Source organism: Cyprinus carpio, chromosome A24 (assembly GCF_018340385.1).
Source record: "Cyprinus carpio isolate SPL01 chromosome A24, ASM1834038v1, whole genome shotgun sequence".
NCBI lineage: Eukaryota > Metazoa > Chordata > Actinopteri > Cypriniformes > Cyprinidae > Cyprinus > Cyprinus carpio.
The window spans coordinates 12,228,055-12,245,431 of record NC_056595.1 but is presented as its reverse complement, the minus strand read 5'-3'; the positions used below and the strand labels follow the sequence as shown (position 1 = coordinate 12,245,431).

The window sequence follows — 17,377 nt, the reverse complement described above, 5'->3', positions numbered from 1 at the left end:
ATTATTTATTTTAAATTGCTTCACTCATTCTTGCAATTCACTTGGCTACACGGTATCATGAAGGTTTAATGATGCTTGTTGCAAAACAAAGTTAGCTGAAAAGACTTGATCATTAAAAGTGAAGTATTTGTTTGTTTGTTTGTCTGTTTGTTAAAATACTTTTTCCTATCCCTGGTTAATGTGAAGAGATAAACATACCACTGCTCAAAAGATTGGGTTCAGTAAGACTGTTTAAATGTTTTTGAAGGAAGTCTCTAATGTCTGAAGGAAGTATGTAAGGAAAGTTTGAGAGAAATATTTAAGTCTGCAGTTATTTGATCAAAAGTACCATAAAAACGACTGAGAAACATTGTAAATATTATGACAGTTTATGATAACAGTTTTATGCTGATTGTATTTTAAATATTCCTGTGATGCAAAGCTGAATTTCACTTGGATCACTCCAGTTTTCAGTGTCAAGGTCCTTTAGAAATGATGCTTTTAAGCTGACATATGAAACAAAGTTTCAGCTGTATGTAAAGACGTTCCCCGAAGGAGGGAAAGGAGACGTAACGACGGTTTGACCAATGTCTGTTTCGCCAAGACCAATACTTGTGTGTAACTAAACGAGCCTATGGACACTGACTGCAGATTTCGCATGCTGCCCAAGAGACGGGTATAAGAGGCAGCCACTGCACATTCATTCATGGTTTCTCTGAGGAGCCGAGCCGGTGACCTGGCAGTCAGCAGTAGTACAGCAACTGTGGCAACGGTACGTGAATCTGTTCCCGCCTGAAGGAGAAGTGGTTACATACGTAACCGAACGAAGTAGTCGTCACTCTTGACATTACGTTGGTGATGACCAAAAAATTGGGAATCCTACCAATGCGCCACAGGTGCTGCCCTTATTCTGTGTAGGCCTCCTGATCCTTCCTAAAAGGCAGATGATAGGACTGGGATCTTCACAAAGAAAGTCGACTGCAGCTGTTCCTCGCAACCCAACAGTAGGACTTGGATAACACTGGGAAAGCGTGCCCTTCCATTTGGAAGAGGACACACTGCGGAGTCACCTCCTCCCAGAAGGGGTTAAGTGACATTTACTCACATGGAGTAACCCTGAGTGGCCCTACTACACATGGAAGTCTCTGAGATGGCTCAAGGTTGCATCTTTTAGAGACAACAGAACGTTCTGCCACATGCTCTGCCAGGGGAAACACGGCCCTAGTAACTGTACCATGGAAGTACACATATAGGATCTCAACTGGGTCACTCATATGGGCATTAGCCTCACACCAGATATTAGGAATTCACTGGCTGAAAGGCCTGGTACTGGATGCTCTGCCATGTCTGGCCGCCGGAGTGCTGGAAGACTCGACAGGGTTTTCCCAGTCAGGACTCTCTGGAGAACTAGGCATCCAGGACACTGCAAGCCGACTCTGAACCGGGCCTCTCAGTGCCACTACCCATTTGAGGTGAGAACACAGGAGGAAACCGGTTCAACACATAGGCTATAGAACCTATCAAACTTGTAAGGAGTCAGCCTGCCCGCAGCTCTACAAATGTATGCTAGCAAGGCACCACTAGCCAGCGACCAGGACGATGCGACACCCCTAGTGGTGTGAGCACGCAACCTGAGTGCTTCATAGGCCTAGGTGATGGCATCCACTATCCAGTGGGCCATCCTCTGCTTGGAGACATCCTTCCCCTTTTGCTGTCCACCGTAACAGACAAAGAGCTGTTCTAAGGTCCTAAAGCTCTGAGTTCTATCCACGTACTGTTGCAGTGCGTGTACAGGACAGAGCAAAGCTAGGGCTGGGACTGCCTCCTCCATGGGCAGCGCTTGCAGGTTCACTGCCTGGTCCCTGAACGGGGTGGTAGGAACCTTACACACACAGCCCGGCCTCTCACTCATTCAATCAAATCAACCAACCCAAACAAAATAAACAAAAAATAATTCGAATGAAAAGGCCTGCAGGTCCCCCACCCTCTTGATAGAGGCCAATGCAGTCAGGAGTAGGGTTTTCATATAAAAGACTTTAACTCGACTGACTCCAAAGGCTCAAAGGGGACAGCTTGTAGGGCTCTTAGCACCAATGCCAAATCCCAAGAGGGCTAGGGAGGAAGGCCTAGGAGCATTTAACCTCCTGGCCCCCCTAAGAAACCTGACAAGCAGATCTTGCTTCCCCACTGACCTCCCCTCTACGGGTCGTGATGGGCGGAAATAGCAGCAGCATAAACTTTAAGAGTGGAGGGGGGCAGCCAAGGCTCCAACCCTTACTGCAAGAAGGAAAGCACGGTTCTGACCGAACATCTCCGGGGGTCCTCTCAGAGGGTGCCCCGTCACTGAGAAAGCAGATCCTTTCTCAAAGGAATCTTCCAGGGAGGGGCTGTTGTGAGGAGCATGAGTTCCGGGAACCAGGTCCTGTTGGGCCAATATGGAGCCACAAGACCTGCTCCTCATCCTCCCTGATATTGCACAGTGTCTGTGCGAGCAGACACACTGGAGGGAATGTATGTTTGTGCAGGCCCTGGAGCCAGCTGTGTGCCAGTGCGTCTGTGCAGAGCGTTGCCTCGGTCAGGGAGTAGAACCACTGGCAGTGGGTGGTTTCTGGAGATGCAAACAGGTCTACCTGAGCTTGTCCGAACCATCTCCAGATCAGCTGAACCACCTGGAGGTGGAGTCTTATCTCTCCTGGTAGTGCTGCTCGAGACAGCTCGTCAACTGCCCGATTGAACACTCCTGGGATCTGGATGGCACGTAGGGACCTCAGATGCTTCTGATTCCAAAGGAGGAGTTGGCGGGTAAGTTGCGACATGCGATGGGAGCGTAAATCGCCTTGCCGGTTGATATACGCAACAGTCGCAGTGTTGTCTGTGCGGACCAGAACATCCCTACCCCGAAGGCACCCTCTTAGGCAGATCAGGGCAAGCCGCACTGCCAGAAACTCAAGGCAATTGATATGCCAACGCAGTTGGGGGACACGTCCAAACCCCTGATGCTGCATGCCCGTTGTACATGAATACCACAGCATACCTGGATACCTGTTTCAGGGGCACTCCTGCCCGAAGGAATGAGGTATCTGACGACGGGCTGAAGGTTCTGCAGTAGGCCGGTGTGATCTGAACCCGGCGAGTACCGTGTCGCCATGCCCACCTCGGGACTCGGCCATGGAGCCAGTGCTGAAGCGGTCTCATATGGACCATTTGACCCGAATACCCAACTGGCTGAGGTGTCTGAGCACCAGGTCCCTGTGTGTGCACAACTGACCGCAAGACTGTGCGAGTATGAGCCAGTTGTCAAGATAGTTGAGGATGCGCAACCCCATTCTCTCAAAGGAACAAGGGCTACCTCCACGACTTTGGTGAATATGGGAGGCGACAGGAACAGTCCGAAGGGCAGGACCTTTTGCTGATATCCCTGACCTTCAAATGCGAACTGCAGGAATGGCATCTGCCATGGGAGGATCGAGACATGAAAGTATGCATTATTCAGGTTGATCGCTGCAAACCAACCTTGGGGACGGATGCTCTCGAAAATGTGTTTCTGTGTCAACATCTCGAACAGCAGCTTGTGAAGCGCATGGTTCAAAACTCGCAGATCCAAGATCGGTCGTAACCCACTGCTTTTCTTGGGCATAATGAAGTAAGGGCTGTAAAACCCAGACCTCATATCGGCTGGAGGGACCGGCTCCATTGTTTCCTTCGCCATCACCACATCAAATACACGCATCAAAGACACACCCATTAACTCAAACTGAACACTAAATTAAACCCTATCCAAACCTCTCGACAAAACCTCCCAAAACATCGCCCAAAAACATTTGTATCATACAGTTCAAGCATTCAGGAACTGCACCCTATCATGCTCCTTCATGTCAGCCAGACACAGCCAGAGATGGCGCTCCTGGACCACTAGCGAGGACATCGCATGACCAAGAGACTGTGTGGTCACCTTTGTTCATGTAGAACTGCCAGGTCATAGCCACCCTTGTGCAGGCCTCTCAGGGCTTTGGCCTGATGGACCTGCAGTAACGCCATGGTGTGGAGGACAGAAGCCACCTCCCCACAAGCTCTGTAAGCACTGCCAGTTAAGCCTGATGTATTCTTATAGGCCCGCAAGGGGAGACACAGGTCACCCAACAGAGTGGTAGCAGCTGTTGGACATATTTTGCACATACACACATGCCCAAACAACGCTCCACCGAGGGAATGCCCGCGTACCCCAAAGTTGCTTCACCATCGAGGGTGGTGAGAGTGGAGGAGGTACAAGACTTGTTTTGGGCAGTAAAAGGTGCCTTAAACGATCTTGTGAGCTCCTGATGCACCTCCACCGAGAAACCATTCATCCAGCCTCGAAGGATCAGGATGCGGTGGAGGATTCCCCATGAGCCCTACATTCTCGGCGGCCCAGGAAATTATAGCCATCATCTCTGGGTCTGGCTCAGACAACGCTGCCACACCCAAAGGGGGTAATGCAGCCAGGTTGTCATCCCCGTAGAGAGAGAGAGAGAGAGAGAGAGAGAGAGCCCTCTGATGCAGTGATCAACATCTGGTCTTGAGGGGGCGAACTGAAGGAAATGGCCAGCTCCCTCCACCCTGTTTGAGGGGTGATTAACTCCCTCTGGGGAAGCCGTCACCATGATCCTCAAATCACCTCTGACTCCACCGGATGCAGTGCCGCCCTGATTGCCAGGACGAACACTGAATCGCAGCACAGGCAGAGGGACCCCACCACGTTTGATGTAACAGAGTCTTTCATGCAACTCTGAGATGGTCAAGTCCCCACAAAGAGAACATGCACCGTCCACGAATGCTTGCTCAGCATGCTCAATGCCCAGACATGTGAGACAGTGATCGTGACAGTCTCGAGGCGCCAAATAGCAACCGCACCCAGAAATGCACAGGTGATAAGACATTTTTAAAAAGACACGATCACCTGTGTTGCTCCCTGGTGTGGCTTTGGCCATCGCACACTCCTGGTGTGGCTGGATTCCCCATGAGCACACTCCTGGTGTCGGCTGGCTGCAGGAAATTATAGCCGTCATTTTCTCTCCGCTGTGAGACCGTGACCACCACTGCTGTGCCGTAATGACAACACCTCACCACCCCCTCAACAACAAGTAGAGAGCAGTAGTGATGCACTACCGCGCTGCTCCGAAGCGAAAAGATGAATGAATGCGGTGCACCTGCTGCCTCTTATACCAGTGCTGCGGGGTGTGGCAGCCAGATGCGAAATCCGCATGCCAATGTCCATTGGCTCGATTGGCTTTAGTTACACTCAAAGTGGATTGGTCTCGAACTGAAGAGAAATGGCAAATTCGGTCCCTCCACCCTGACTGACGTCGGTGTGATCAACAAAAAATCAAACATTTCTAAATGAAAAGAATAAAATAAAAATCAGTATAAATTGACCATTCAAAACAAACTAATTAGATCAAATTAATGCATCCTTGCTGATTAAAAGTAGCAATTTTGTTTTAAAAACCTGACACAAATACTCTTGAACAGTATTTTGCCAGGAACAGTATTAAGTTTGAACTGAATCGTACAGAACAATTCTTTAAGTGGTTTCCCCAAAAAGTTTTGATGTAACATTATAAATGTGCTTTCATGCAACTCTGATCATGGTCAATGCAGCCCCTGAATAAAGTAGTTAACAAAAATGCACCGTAATTTGCAAAAAGCGAATGCTTCTGCTCAATGATCGTGCTCAAGACAAGCCAGGACAACTGTGAGACAGTTCTGACTATGATCCAGCAGGCTGACAGTCTCGAGTTGCCAAATAGCAACACTGTATATCAGTCCGCAGAAATGCACAGGTGTTGTGCCATCTTGCGTCTCCATTATGGATTGTAGTGACAATGACCTCAAAGGACTTTTATTATTAAAAATACTGATATTATTAACACTAATATTTTAGTATTCAAATATTGTTAGTACTGTAATATTGTTGCAGTGTTTGTCTTGTTGCTAGGCCTTTTTTATATGTTGTAACAGACTACAGTATTTTCCTCAAAGTTTTACAGGTAAAATGATAAAATCTCATGTAAACATATATATTTAGTGCCAGCTGTGTATTAAGCAGGAATAATATACAGTCAGCCAGTCATCATTTCAAAATAAAATCTCTTCAGGGTGATGCAAGAAGGCAGTCATTATCCCTGTACATAATCCGTTACATATCCTCTTACTTGAAGTAATTAAAGGCCTTAGGTATGATGCAATGCCAATTTTGAGCTAGAATCCAGAACCTGATTAACCTATACCACTTTATGATGAACTGTCTAACCCACACAAGCCATTTTCACCCTCATCATCATCAGACTCGGCCACAGTAATGTTATTAGTAAACAAATGTATCAAACTTGAGGACTTTTCAAATTAGATAAGAAGATTAGATGCACTTATTCTCCCATCCATTTGTAGCATAAAAAGCTTTTGTCAACCACAATAATGGCACAAATAAGACTCTCTGTCTGACCTTTTCCCAGATACTGTAGGGCATAGCCTTGGCTGTCTGCACAAATGAAGACTGCCAGCAAAGTGCCACAGAGGGATGGCAGAATGTCAGGAAGTTCTCCATCGCTGCGATATGACACCGATCTGCTGGCAAACCGTAAACAACGAGCCCTCGTTCATCAGAAACCAGACCGATGACGTTTTGCTGCCCGGCTAAGACTGACCTAACCAGGTAGGTGCCTTTCAAAGAAACTGGACCCTGATGATTTGTGTTTATAGTGAAGTGGAAGTTAAATTTTTTTATGGTCTGAGGTTTTGATGAGTACAGAGAAATTTCTGAAGCACAGCAGAGCATGAATACACGAATGCATAAATAAACTTACATTCATCCAAGGATACAAAAAAGAGCAAAGTGAATGGCATAATACATAGCATGGAGACCTGAGAGGACCTATAGTAAGGGAAACAAGATAACGTCTGTAACTGTGCTTTCAGTGTAATATGATCTGCAAGTACACAGACAAATAACAGTCTGCTAACTATGGAAGCTTATGCCACTGAATAAAGATAAAAAAGGTACAGTAATTAAAACTTTTTATTGCAAATTGTGAGTTTATATCACACAATTCTGAGTTTATATCTCAAATCAATTCTTATTTAAAGTCTGAATTGTGAGATATTAACTCAGAATTGCAAAAACTGTTTAAAAATAAAGTTACAATTACCTTTTTATTTTTATATTACATGCCAGAAATAAGCTTTCATAGAAACAAAATAGTTTCTGCCAAGGAATAAGAAACAAAAGGTAATTGCAATGTTTTATTGTGACTTTTATTGAGTTTATACATCGCAACTGCAAGTTAACATCTCACAAAATAACATAACTTTTTTTTTGAGAATCGTGATTTTTTTTTTATTCATTATTATTTTGCAATTCAGAGTTTCATCACGCAACAATTCATAGTTGTGAGAAGAAAAGTTGCAATTGCTTTTTTTTTTTTTTTTTACTGGCAGCAGTAAGCTTTCATAGATGCAAGTTTGTTTCTGCCAAGGAATAAAAAAAATATTAATAGCAACTTAGGTAACACTTTCTATGAAGCACATATTTATAATACACTATACGGGTTTCTTAAGGCATTATAATAAATGCAAAATGCATTATAAAAAAAACTTACATAATATGTTGTATCATCTCATAAATAATCATAACAGCAATCATGATACATTGTAATATTTAAGCATTTGTGGTTATAACATTTAAAAGTATGATTATTTATAACACACAATTAATATCATATTAAATCCACTTAATTTAAAATGGATTATCTCAGATCATGACATTACTTTTTTAAAATCTGCACAGTATCTTACATTTTGTGAGAGGCTAGGAGTGGTTGAGTGTTCCTAAGTGTTCCCTGTGAGGTTAATGTTAATTTTTCTGTGTGCTAGTTTAAGATCAGTTGTAATACTTTCAAAAAAAAATAATAATAATAATTCTTATTTAAATTACATTAAATTTTATTTTGATGGTCCCCTTAGTCTATTGACTAAAAGCAACTTTGCAACTACATGCCAACTAACTCTCATTTAGAGTATTAGTAAACTTAGGTTAGGTTAGGGTTGGTAGAATAAGTTGACGTACTTGCAAAGTTGCTAATAGTCAGTTAAAGGGATACTCCGCCCCAAAATGAAAATTTTGTCATTAATCACTTACTCCCATGTCGTTCCAAACCGGTAAAAGCTTCGTTTGTCTTCGGAACACAATTTAAGATATTTCGGATGAAAACCGGGAGGCCTGTTACTGTCCCATAGACTGCCAAGTAAGTTACACTGTCAAGGTCCAGAAAAGTATGAAAGACATTGTCAGAATAGTCCATCTGCCATCAGTGGTTCAAAAACTGATATCTTTATGGTTGTTTGAGAAAAAAATATTATTATTATTATTATTATTATTATTATTATTATTATTATTATTATTATTATTTATAAGTGGTCTTTGTCTGCTTTAAGTAAAGTGAAGTTACTCTACTTAAAGCAGACAAAGACCACTTACTATATAAATTATAAAACCACATTATAAAGCCTTTTGGATGTTTTCATGAAGACTTTGTATTTGTCATTTTACAGTAAAAACACTAAGATGTACTAAGTTAATGTGCAGATCGTAAACAATGGCAAGATATAAGACTTATAACACATATCGATGGGACATATAATTCATTGTAACTCAAGTGGATGCAACATGTTCATTGTCTGTTATAAATCATCATACTCTTAAATGCTATAAACACAAATAAATAAGTATTATAATATATTAAAACTGTTCTTATGATTATTTATGAGATTATACAACATGTTATGCAAGTTTTTTTATAATGCATTATTCATTCATTTTAATGCCTTACGAATACTCTTATGATGTATTATAAATACGGCCTTCAAAGAAAGTGTTACCGCAGCTTTTTATTGTGAATTGTTAAACTCGCAATAAGACTTTACACTCACACTTCAGTTTAAATTACACTCCTACTTTATTTATATAGTGCTTTATACAATACAGATTGTGTCAAAGCAGCTTTACAGTGTTAAACAACTCTTTTTCTTCATCTCTCATTAACTTTTAAGTTGACATTTGTGATATTTTGCATGGCATTCTCTATTCTCTTTAATTTCATTTCTTTAATTTAATCTTACTCTTTTAATTTCAAGATTACAAAATCAGTGCTATTTATTATCTAGCTATACATGCCTGTGTGCATGTGGCTGTACATTTCAAAATAAAAGTAATATATTTGCTTTATTATTTCATGTCGAAGAGTCAAACAACACTTTATACTTTAGCAGGAACATTAATTTTGTTTATAAAATGTAATTTATGGGATTTTGTCCATGCTAGAAAAGATTTAAAAAGTGTGTTTTTAGTTACAAAGTGTTCGTTTCAGCTTTTAAAAATGACCACTAAAAAAAAATCAACTTGTTCTGTACTTCATATTGAGGTCCTGATACTAAATATATATAATTAAAATTCATTTTTGGCTTGCACTGAATTTTCATTCTCTTTTATATTTAGCCTTCAGCCCTTTTCATGTACAGTTTCAGAAACAATCCCATTTTCAGAGACAAGTCTGATTAGGGGAGTCTATTTTCTTTATAATATAAAGAAAAGTGCTTGTTTTATGCTAGCTGTTTATGATGTAATTAAAATCATTCATTGAGGTGCAGCTGAGATGATAACAGTCTAACACAGAGGCAAAATGCAGTGGATCATATATTTGAGGAGGGCTGTTAGTATCCACAAAAAGTTTGTGTGGGCACATCCATGTGAGAGTCTATCTGTGTGTGGGCCTCGCTTTGCCTATGTGTATGTGTACACGCATGAGTGTGTATGATTGTTGAGGACTCTTAAGAAAGAGAGAAAGATAGCGAGTGATGGTTCTATGTGTGGCCTTGTTACTACAACCGTGAAACAAATGTTTGACTATGCTAGTTGAGCATACCTGTCTCATTCAGTGTTTGACAAATCACCTCCATAAGTTTGTTGCTACAGTAATTATAATGTGAAGCAGGTTCATATTGCCCATCGATTTTACTTGCTGTCAACATTTGTTACATAACGCCTGTGCAGATACACATAACAGTCCAAAATGAACACAGAAAAATAAATGGGTTACTTGCCATTTGACCAGAAGTATTTTTAAAATGTATCTATTTTTTTCTTAAACATAGTATGTGGTTTAAATCACAGTATAGAAAATGGACAGCTTCGGTTCTTGTTTTTAATCTAAACAAATAATGAATAAAAAATTTCAGTTTTTATTTTGTGTGCCACTGCCACATAAAGCAATTTTGCCTCAATAAATTTTAGTATAGTTAGCATACTTGGTTACCAAGCAGACAGTGTGAATAAGAAGCTTGGAAAGAAATATAACACGTGTGATGTGTGAAGAAAACCAAGAGAAATCAAGGTATATCACTGAATTTTTGCTTCCTTTTTTTTTTTTTTTTTTTTCCATCAACCTGTAATTTTGTGAAATTATGTAAAAAAAAAAATGCGATAGGATATATAAATATATTATAATATTAACTTTAGCAGGACAGAATAGTTGGCCATTTTATTCTAAAAAATGGACTATGAGAACCATCACATAATGCTATAACACACTGTGTATAATTTGATACGTCATGGAAATGTCAATGGTCCAGAAATGCTGGAAATGAAAAAATAATGTAAATGAAATGGTTTTTATTACTTTTTAGAAAAAAAAATGTCTAGATAAATTTGATAAGTGCTGGAAATGACACTGTGGTGGAAATGAAATGGTTTTTATTACTTTTTAGAAAAAAAAATGTCTAGAATGTCTATTGTTGGACCTTTTGTAGGAAAATTTCAAAATATTTGAGAATTGGTGGAAATGATACTGTGGTGGAAATTAAACATTTTATACTTTTTTGAAAAAAAAAAAAAATCTAATAGTCTAGACTGTTGATGTTTTGTTGGAAAAATAAAATAAAATAATAAAATATTTTCTAGAAACTATTTTCCTTTACCATAATAAATCTAGAACCTCATAGGGTGACTTTTTTCCTTGTGTAAATGCACCAAAATGAAAATATGGAGAGATAAAAAATTCCTATGAGTGCTCTGCAAATATGCAAAGTAAAAACAGCTGAAGACGTGTTCAAACTAGTCAAGTGTTTCATATCTGTTACCCAGAACTGAGATTTCTCTCTCAGTAAGATAATCTTCTCCAGCATGGTGGCTTACTTGAGTGTTGCTTCAGAGCCTAAAAATACACCAGCAAACAAATGGATGGGTGCCATTGCTTTTTTCCTATTGACATCAACCATCTCTTCCCTCCTCCTGGCCTGACCATGGCTGCTAGTCCAACGGCTGCTTCATTAATGCATTTCCTTCACCATGCGCTTCAGAAATCCATTAAACATTGAATTAAAAAAGTACATCACTCCAGGTCTCTCACTTAATTTATAATGCCAGTATTTCCTACCTCAGCATTCAGTGCGGTTTACAATACAGTATCACCTAAGAATAAATGCATTTACAATAGGGCATCGATTTTTGTGTGAAGTCATTAAGAATAAATGCATGTTCGCACAGGTTCTATCATGTATACATCATTGACCCATATTAGCCCTCCTATTTTATGGACGCACACACACACAACGCAATCCAACCCAGAGCTGCTGGTTCTATTTATAGCAAGGGGTCCTGCATCGATTGGGCGCTTATTATTGTAATTTAACTGAGCGGTCCCTCCCGCCTCTCCTTCCTGCAGACGTTCACTTACATTATAGCCGTCCGCCTCCCCCCGCTAACACTTGGGTCTCTGATAACTTAATGCCAAGCATATACACACAGAATGAATAAACACAGAAGCTTGCTAGCATCAATTGTCTTGCCCAAACTCCCAAGCTAGCAGCACCGCAATGCTTCAACAGTGTCTATATGGAGCCATTAGCATTTCTGTGTATATGTTATGCCGTTTATTTTGGTTTCATAGAAACGGAGTATCCAGCGCTATGTATATTTAGAGGGGACTTTACAGCAAATGGGATGGAACAACTGGGTATTGGTGTGAGCAACTACCTGTTAAGCTGAAACTATTTCTTAAATCCCACTATAAACACCCACCCATGAACACACGAGCATGCACATACCAACACCGACATGCACACATGACACTTGCATATGCTTGCATTTTCTTTTAGGCATCAACTGAGAGCACTCATACATATGTATTTACGGGGCTCATGTTTGCGTTTGTTCAAAATCAATCAGATATATTGATAGCATCATGCAATTCTAGCTCTGAGGCATAACCCTTTTGCTGTGCCAAAATGTTACTTGTGCATGATGCTAGGATTGGTGTTTCTATGGCAACTGCCTACACACACATGCCCACATGATACTGAGTATTAAACATGCATTACATTCCCAAAATGTTTTGTAGTCTTGGTAACGCAAAGTGCTTTGACACAATGTTGGCAGAAAGTTTGTAATTAAAGATGCAGAAGCTCAGTATCATTTAATCATCGTTCACAAGAGTCCAGAGTGCCTGTAGAAACAGAAAATCAGCCTGCCTTATTTAGACCAGTAATACCAATGTCAACACTTCACTATATATACACTGAGCTGCAAGACTTTTCTGATGAACATATATATACTGTATATATATGATATTCTAGTACATTCTAGAACCCTGCTGGACAAATCATCCATCATATCCACTTCTGAAATTTTGGGCGACTCTCTTGTTTTGGTAATTATTTATGTTCAACTGTTATTGTTAGCTCAGTATTATGCATGAACTGTACCATGTTATTTGTATGCATGAGTAATAATAAATTAGCTTGTATTAGTTGTCAACATATTCATATTTTCATATTCAGCATGTCAATCTTTAAGTAACATTTTTTCATATTCACAATCTCAAACTAAAATTAACATTAAAAAAAAAAAAATAAAAAAAAAAAAAATCACGGTGTAATTATTATAAGTAATATTACGAACAATTCTGATTACATTCTGTATTTATTTTATAAAATAAATTCTAATATAAATAAATAATCTAAATAAAAGCATCACATTCCATTTATAAAAAAGTAAAATAAATCATAATATGCTCTAGAAATTTTTTTGTAATTATACTATAAATAAATGATTGTATACATAAATAAATGCATAATTATACATATATTAAGGAATAGCAGTTCATTTAGTTCTTTGTGAAATATACAAATATATATATAATGTTTTGATATATACAGAAACCTGTATGAGCTGGTCCCATTTTGTGGGCAAGAGGAACAGGCATAGCAGCAAGATGTTAACTTGTTAGGGTGCACTGACAGGCGGCTGACTAGCACATTTCTATATTGAACTGCAGTGGCAGTAGATTACAACTCCTTATTAAATTGTGTCTATTGCTTTGTCACTGTTTCATCTATTTTTTCCACCTTGTCCTTCACCCTCACATTATGGCTCATAGCAGACTATGCACAGGAGTCAGAAACATCAATGCAGATATATTGATCACCAATCATTTTAGGCTAGAACATTAATCACACACACAACACTATTTGGCTTCACAAAAATGCAGTGGTCAGGGGGAAAAAAACACATTTCTCTAACCATTTGGTGAAGTGTGTGATATACATAGGTATTATTTTTAATATTTTTTTAAATAAGATTTTTATTATTATTATTTTATTTATTTTTATATTATTTATAAATAAACATAAAATATAATTTATTTTTTATTTTTTATAAATAAACATAAAATATACTTTAAATAAATTATTGTAAATATAAACATGTATATAATTATAAATATATATGTTATAAGATTTAGGTGAAAGGCATTTATCTAACATACTGCAACACACACCATTTGGTGAAACACAGTGTGTGACTTCTTTGATTTGTGACTTGTTTTTTGATTTGTTAATTGTTTTGGCCGTACTAGTCAAACATCTGAAAATAAATGTATACTGTATGTAAATGTCACCCTTTATTCCCTTTCAAGTATCATTCACGGAGCAGCGCCAGTGAGCCGCAGTATAATGTCTATTGAAATCAAACTACTGCCCCTTTGATACTCATAGAATATATTTATAGCACGCACCATTTGTTCCTCAACCATTGTGTCTCCTGTAGTCCTGTGACACCTCATGCGTATGGATGGATGGTCTCCAAACTATTGCATGCTTTCATCTTTTTTTTCACTTGGCCCTATTTGAAAGACAAAGCAGATGCAGTTTTAGAGGCTTAATTACTGTTATGGGGGGAACTTTAATAGCACAGACCCAGGCAGGTCATTCAACACTGCCTGAAACTCAATCCAGCTGCTTCATATCTAATAATTGCTGTGACTACATATCCTCACGTATTGTTATACTTTTGAAATCACACTTCATGCCTTACACATGGCTCCCCAAGGTGAACATAATAAAAACAAGGACCCACTGCCACCACTGCAAGGGTTAGGGTTAGATTTGAAAAATATTATGAATATTATTATTATTTTAAAGGGGTCATATGATGTTGCTAAAAAGAACAATATTTTGTGTATTTGGTGTAATGAAATGTATTTATGCGGTTAAAGGTTCAAAAAACACATTATTTTCCACATACTGTACATTATTGTTTCTCCTCTATGCCCCGCCTTTCTGAAACGCATTGTTTTTTACAAAGCTCATCATTCTGAAAGCGAGGTGTGGTCTGATTGGCCAGCTATCCAGTGCTTTGTGATTGGCCGAATGCCTCAAGCGTGTGATGGAAATGTTACGCCCCTTGCCATTCTGTGATGCGTGTCCCGGTCAGAAAACAGGCGCCACAAGACAAAAACGATAAAACCCATAACAAATGAGGCATTTGTTGCATCCAGTGGGGACATAATTACGGATTATAATGACTTATACTGTCTTTTTATGTGTTGCATATTGCGCCACATAAACATAAAACCATGTCTGCATTTGTGATCGGAGAAAAGAACAAACAACAAGCGCTACTCTACACTGCTTAAAACTCGCGTTTGAATAGTGAGTGGCAAATTCTTTAAATTTGAAAAGGTACTTATAGACTGTGTGTCAGAACAGTTGGCATTGTAGTCTACTCTCCGAGGATCAGGAAACAGTCCTCCATAAAATGCACTGCACACATCTGAATATTTGGGTTGAACTGTTCTGCAACAGTGTTGTAAATACAACTTAACCACTGATTTCTAGTTGTCTCCTCTTTTGGAAGGCCAAAAAAGTATTTTCGCTTTTCCACATCTCCACGACATGCGCTGGCGGCAACAGTATGAATCAAATTTATGCCTTCTTTCTTTGCGTATACATTTGGGTGGCATTATGCAAATTTTCCGACATCGTGACATAGACTTCTGGGAGCGTGTTTTTTAAACGAGGTGTTTTAGGGGGGCGTGAATGAGTCTTAACTTTTATAAAGAATATCTCTTTTGGTTTGAAACTTTAGTCTTTGCAACTTTAGGTATCTTATCTATTCACGAACAGCTTGTAATGCTCCAAAGAGAAAGGAAGATTTGAAATTGCATCATATGACCCCTTTAATGGAAATAGAATACAGTAAAATAAGTAAGTCACCTTATACAGCAAAATTATATATTATATTTAAAAATGTCATTTTACTGTAAAATATTCTAAAAATGTTTTTTAGAAATAAAAGTTTGAAGTAAAACTTATTATAACTTTATATTATATGCTTTTAGAAGTAAAGGTTATTATATGTTACCTTATAATAATATTCTCCATAAACAATAATTAATATTACATTTAGGGCAATATTTATACTTTTAGAGTAAAATATTGTTTAAAATTAGTATTTTTAAAGTTAAAAAACAAAAACAAAAAAAACAACTAGAAATCACCTTACAATTTACAAGGAAAGAGGCATGTTATTTAAAAATCTCCATATATAATTTTTATGAATAATATTATAAATATTTATAATTACATTAAATGTGATAATAATTACATTTTATATTTGTATGATTTCAGACAAATAAATGTTCAAATTATTATATATTATTAAAATAATATATTATATATATTATGCATAATTGTATATATTTTTTACTGAAAAGTTGTGTTCTCAGGACAAGAGATTTTCTGCAGGTCAGGGTAAGTCACATATGGTCTATTATACATTTAGGAATTTATTGAAATGCAAACTAGAGAAACCAGTATATAGTTTATTGCATTAAAAAGTAAACAGTGTCAATACAGTATGGTCAATATTTATTTATTTTAATATACTTTTTAATTTGCTTTTATAAACTGTATTTAATATAATTTTATAAGATTATTTTCACTCTAGCATGGGATAGACATTTTACAGGTGGTCAATACATATTTATTATTTTTATTCTACGCCTATATATTCATAAATGTATGGAACATAAACTTTCATAATAACTACAGTAACACTGTAAGGTTATTTGATGAGGCTATTTTAAGCCTAAATGTGGTAAAACTGACAACTCACCTTGTATGCTTGTGGTGGACCACTGAACTCTTGAGAGTGAGAGAGTTCCTGCTGAAGTTGATCTGCTGCTGCCCTTGCTATTGTACAGACCAATCCAATTAGGTTTCACCTCTAGGCTCTGATGCAGCTCGTGCTTCAGACGATCCATTCCGTCCACACGCATACACACACACACACACACGCACACACGCGCTCAGTGTCACTCTGCAGCTCCACACACAGTGCGCGCGCGCCCTCCGCTTTTACGCGTCCGACATCTGCAGACATCCAGACTCACCGTTTCAAGCCATCGATGGAGGCAGCGCTCTTAGCGAGAAAAGGGGAGCTCTTTTAAACACAGAGATTTCCCGGTGTTCTGTGCGATTTCTTCACCCTTTTCATGTTGAACAAAATGTGGAACACATGTCCGGTCATAACTGAAGCCTCCGCTGAGAGCTAGGAATCTTAAAGGAAACCCGCAGGCGTCTTTTCTCCAGTTTGCGCACACAGCGGTTTGTATATGCAAACGGTGGTTTACTTCAGAAAGGTAAGAAATATAGTTTGTTGCATAAACGTTGTTATGGCAAGTCGTGATGCCTGGACGTCACTTGTTTGAGTGGAGCAGCTGAGATGAAGTGAAAGGAGATTTGTTTTTCAGAACAGGTTCATTTTTTAATAGCAAGGCTACAAAGTTAAATGCAATCGCGGGTCAATGCAACGCATATAACGGTTTTAATAGACGCTGATGCGTTTGACAGCTCTTAATGTAAGAAACACTGTGGTCCAGATGGTTGTAAACGCAGATATTCTGGGGGATTTATATTACTTTATTGCTTTGGTATATTGACTTCTAAAAGAAAATAAGATGATTTATTGTATGTGGATGATTACTTGAGAGAAAGAGAATGTTTGGGTTACAGAACTGTTGCATCTTTG

At 38.6% G+C, this 17,377-nt stretch overlaps 2 protein-coding genes across 5 annotated transcripts in view; one reads left to right on the top strand and one right to left on the bottom strand.

Annotated features, from left to right (window-relative positions):
- LOC109051059 (transient receptor potential cation channel subfamily A member 1-like) overlaps window positions 1-16,601 on the bottom strand; it is a 69,677-nt gene extending 53,076 nt beyond the window's left edge. For 2 of the 3 annotated variants that reach the window (XM_042714209.1, XM_042714210.1), the window contains exons 1-2: window positions 16,463-16,601; window positions 14,082-14,188 (exon numbers count right to left, since the gene is read on the bottom strand). The gene's annotated coding sequence lies outside the window, so the exon portion shown is untranslated. The remainder of the gene's footprint in view (window positions 1-14,081; window positions 14,189-16,462) is intronic. The other variant, XM_042714211.1, reaches the window with a different exon arrangement.
- A 248-nt stretch (window positions 16,602-16,849) lies between these two features.
- Window positions 16,850-17,377, top strand: part of LOC109051053 (potassium voltage-gated channel subfamily B member 2-like) — a 96,599-nt gene continuing 96,071 nt past the window's right edge. The window contains exon 1 of one of the 2 annotated variants that reach the window (XM_042714213.1): window positions 16,850-16,988. The gene's annotated coding sequence lies outside the window, so the exon portion shown is untranslated. The remainder of the gene's footprint in view (window positions 16,989-17,377) is intronic. The other variant, XM_042714214.1, reaches the window with a different exon arrangement.